The sequence below is a fragment of the Sinocyclocheilus rhinocerous genome, unplaced genomic scaffold, assembly GCF_001515625.1.
Source record: "Sinocyclocheilus rhinocerous isolate Xijiao unplaced genomic scaffold, SAMN03320098_v1.1 scaffold24, whole genome shotgun sequence".
Lineage (NCBI taxonomy): Eukaryota > Metazoa > Chordata > Actinopteri > Cypriniformes > Cyprinidae > Sinocyclocheilus > Sinocyclocheilus rhinocerous.
Window position 1 is genome coordinate 1,090,228 of NW_015647124.1, and position 3,942 is coordinate 1,094,169.

Here is a 3,942-nt window from a genome sequence, read left to right on the forward strand (position 1 = left end):
TAACTGGAATACACAATGAAAAAACATCATTTTTGAGAATTGTTAAAAACAGAGTTATCCGTTTTTGCAAATGAACTATTCATATATATATATATATATGTATATATATATATATACACACATATTTCATTATACAGTTGTTTTTTTATTATTATAGGTATCAGCACATTTAATAAATACATTAAATATAATAAATAATTATTATTAGAAAGTCTCTTATGCTCACCAAGTCTGCATTTATTTGATTAAATATGTAGTAGTAGTATATTGTGAAATTTTATTAAAATTTAAAATAACTTTTTTCTATATAAATATATTTTAAAATATAATTTATTCCTATGATGCAAAGCTGAATTTTCAGCATCCTTACTGCAGTCTTCAGTGTCACATGGTCCTTCAGAAATCATTCTAATATGCTGATTTGCTGCTCGACAAACATTTCTTATCATTATTATTATTAGTGTTGAAAACAGCTTTGCTGCTTCATATTTTTGTGGAAACCGTGATACATTTTTCAGGATAAAAAAAAAACGCATTTAAGTATTATAAATGTCTTTACTCTCACTTTTGATCAGTTTAATGCATTTCTGCTGAATAAATGTATTAATTTCTCTCAAAAAAAAAAAAGATAAATAAATTGTACTGACACTAAACGTTTGACCAGTATTTTTTTTTTTTGTAAATTCAACAAAAATATTTTCTTTTGATCACAATTTATTTCAAATGCTTAAAACAATATCTGTGAAAAGCATTTTTCCAACTCTAAAATCCTATTTGATGAGCCACATTTGAAGACATTAAAAAATACCTTCTATCTGCACACCTGTGAACACCTGTGAGTGCTACAGTTGAACACTGAGCGTCTAAAGAACATTTTTGATTAGGGTTTTATAGGACTTGAATAAAAGAGATTTCTGTGATTATCTTTGATAGCATTGTGTCTCCACGTCGCCCTATCCCAAGAGGAAACAGATCTGTGAATTGCTGCTCCGGAAAGGAGCCAACGTCAATGAGAAGAATAAAGAGTGAGTCAGTCAGTCACGTTGTTCAAAGGATTTAGCACATGACTTTGTATCATCCCCAGTAATAACTTCTGGATTTCTATCTTTCACACAGCTTCCTCACACCTCTGCATCTTGCCGCTGAGAAGTCCCACAATGACATCATCGAGGTGTTGGTGAAACACGAGGCGAAAGTAAGTGAGATTTTTCACAGCTGCAGTAAAACATACTCAATTATACACAGGCATCACAGATGTTTTTAAACATCACATTCATTTCTTCTGCCTCTAGGAATGAAAATACATACATTTATGATTGAACATGAAATCATAATTGGACCATTTCCTTTTTGTAATGCATGTTTCATTACTACATGATCCAGTGACTTCCCAAGTCCCGTCCTTGTTGAATATCCAGTGTCTCTTAAACTACTGTAAAGTTCTGGCAACCACTGCTGCTGTTTTGTACTGTAAATTTCGCAGCTTTTTCCTGTCAGCATGTTGTCTTGGGTCAGACAGCGCTGCACCGCGCGGCTCACTGCGGCCATCCGCAGACGTGTCGTGTGCTCCTGAGTGCTGGATGTGACCCGCTCATCACCTCCCTACAGGGCTTCTCACCCTCCCAGCTCGCCGATGAAAGCATTCAGGAGATACTGCAAGGTGACATTTAGTTCAGATTCACCGTTTACTCACCCACGTGTCCTTCCAAACTTGTATGACTTTCTTCTTTGAAATTTCAAAAAAAGAAATTTAGCAGAATGTTCATGCTGATTCATTATACATTGAGTTGAAAAATTGAGTAGTGCATTAAAAAAACTTAAGGGGTGCAATAAAAATGTATCGAATGTATCTATAAATAAGGTGTGTTTTCTTAATAAAGGGACACAAGGAGACATTTACAAGCAAAATTATTGCATTTATTAGGAAACAAAATGTACACTCTATTTAATAATTAATATATAAATAATAATTAAGACATTTGTTATACCATTAAGACTTTTTATGATCTTAAATGTCATACAACTGAATTTTTTAGACTTCTTAAGGATCCACAGGGGCTTTAATTTCCACATGCTCCTAAATATTTTTTTTTTTACAGTTAACACACATCTAGTCTTAGTCTCATATGCGAGTGAAACGCTCACACTGTGAGCCCTGGAAAGTGCTAAAGTGCCATGCTTGCGGTTATAGAAAATATTTTTTGATTTCTAGAAGGAGCATTTACAGGCAACTCAGAAACAGACAGGCAGCTGTTAGAAGCCTCCAAATAGGGAGATCTGGAAGTCGTAAAGGTAAGGACACTTTTTCTCCCATGTAGTTGTAAATCATTATGAATTGGATTATACCAGATTTCAACATTAGGACTGATATATTGGTTTTTTTTACCTTTCCATGTAGAAGCTCTGTACTCTTCTTTAGAACGTGAACTATAGAGACGTTGAGGGAAGGCAGTCCACACCTCTGCACTTTGCTGCGGGGATACAACCGTGTGGCTGTGGTGGAGTATCTGCTGCAGCACGGAGCCCATGTACACGCTAAAGACAAGGGGTGAGATGTGCACCTTTGCAAAGCCACAGCAAAATTAATGATATTTTTCCACGATTGACCAGAGCTTGCAGTCTGAATCGAATGAGTCTGTTTACTATGAACTAATACAAAAACATACTATTTCACTGGCTGCATTTTCACGAACGAATGACTCTTGTATGGAGGCCCAAACCTGCAGAAATTGAAAATAAATGAATGAAAGAATGTAGTAATAGGAACATAAATAATAGAATATATGACTTGATAAAAGAAATACAATTAATTTGTATTACATTTAGTCCTGAGTATATATTTGTAACTTTTTCTTTGTTTTATCAAGTCATTTATTCCTTTTTTTTATTTTCCTATTATTACATTTATTCACTTATTTTGAATTGCTGCAGGTTTGGGCCTCCATACAGTGGTGTGGCATTAAAATAATAATAAAGTACATCAAATATAATATATTACATATTCTCTCATGAAACAGACATGTACCTTATTCAATGAAATAGACAAAAAAAATGTTTTAAGAGTACAGCCACAAATTTATTGTTAGATAAATAAAATACAGTGAAATTAATTATTAAAATAAACTACAAAAATCTTAAATAAATAGTGAAACATTAAAATAAGTTCCAGAAATAGTATTGTCTTATTTAGTTACTACTGTAATTAGTATAAGAATTTCTTGAATTCTATAAGAAACACAAGTAAAGCTCATGTCTTTTGCTACATAGTGGTCTGGTTCCCTTGCACAAGCCTGTTCCTATGGGCATTATGAGGTGGCTGAGCTCCTTGTCCTTCATGGTGCTGTGGTTAACGTGGCCGACCTGTGGAAGTTCACCCCACTGCATGAGGCGGCCGCCAAGGGCAAATATGAGATCTGCAAACTGCTGCTTCAGGTATTGAAAAACTCTGATTGAAATCCACTGTTCAGTCTTTGAACTGAATCATTTGAATCATTTCCACTATCAATGGCAGCAAACTTTGTTTAGCGCTAACCTAAGTACTTCCTTGACACAGCATGGTGCCGACCCAACCAAGAAGAACCCTGATGGAAACACCCCTTTGGATTTGGTGAAGGACGGAGACACAGACATTCAGGATCTGCTCAGGGGTGACGCAGCACTGCTGGACGCCGCCAAGAAAGGCTGCGTAGCTCACGTTAAAAAGCTCTGCACTCCAGACAACGTGAAGTGTCGAGACACGCAGGGACGGCATTCCACCCCGCTGCACCTGGCAGGTAGGTGTGGATCAGACTATGATGCTTTCACTTAGTGCTGGGCGGTATACCGGTTCATACCGAATACCGGTGTTTATTTTTTGTTATGATATGAATTTTTAAAATACCGCAATACCGGTGTGTCGCTTAAACAACGTTCGGAACGCGACACTGTTTGAAAGGGGTCCCT

At 35.9% G+C, this 3,942-nt stretch overlaps 1 pseudogene; it reads left to right on the forward strand.

Annotated features, from left to right (window-relative positions):
• LOC107708936 (tankyrase-2-like) overlaps positions 1-3,942 on the forward strand; it is a 33,067-nt pseudogene that overhangs the window by 4,924 nt on the left and 24,201 nt on the right.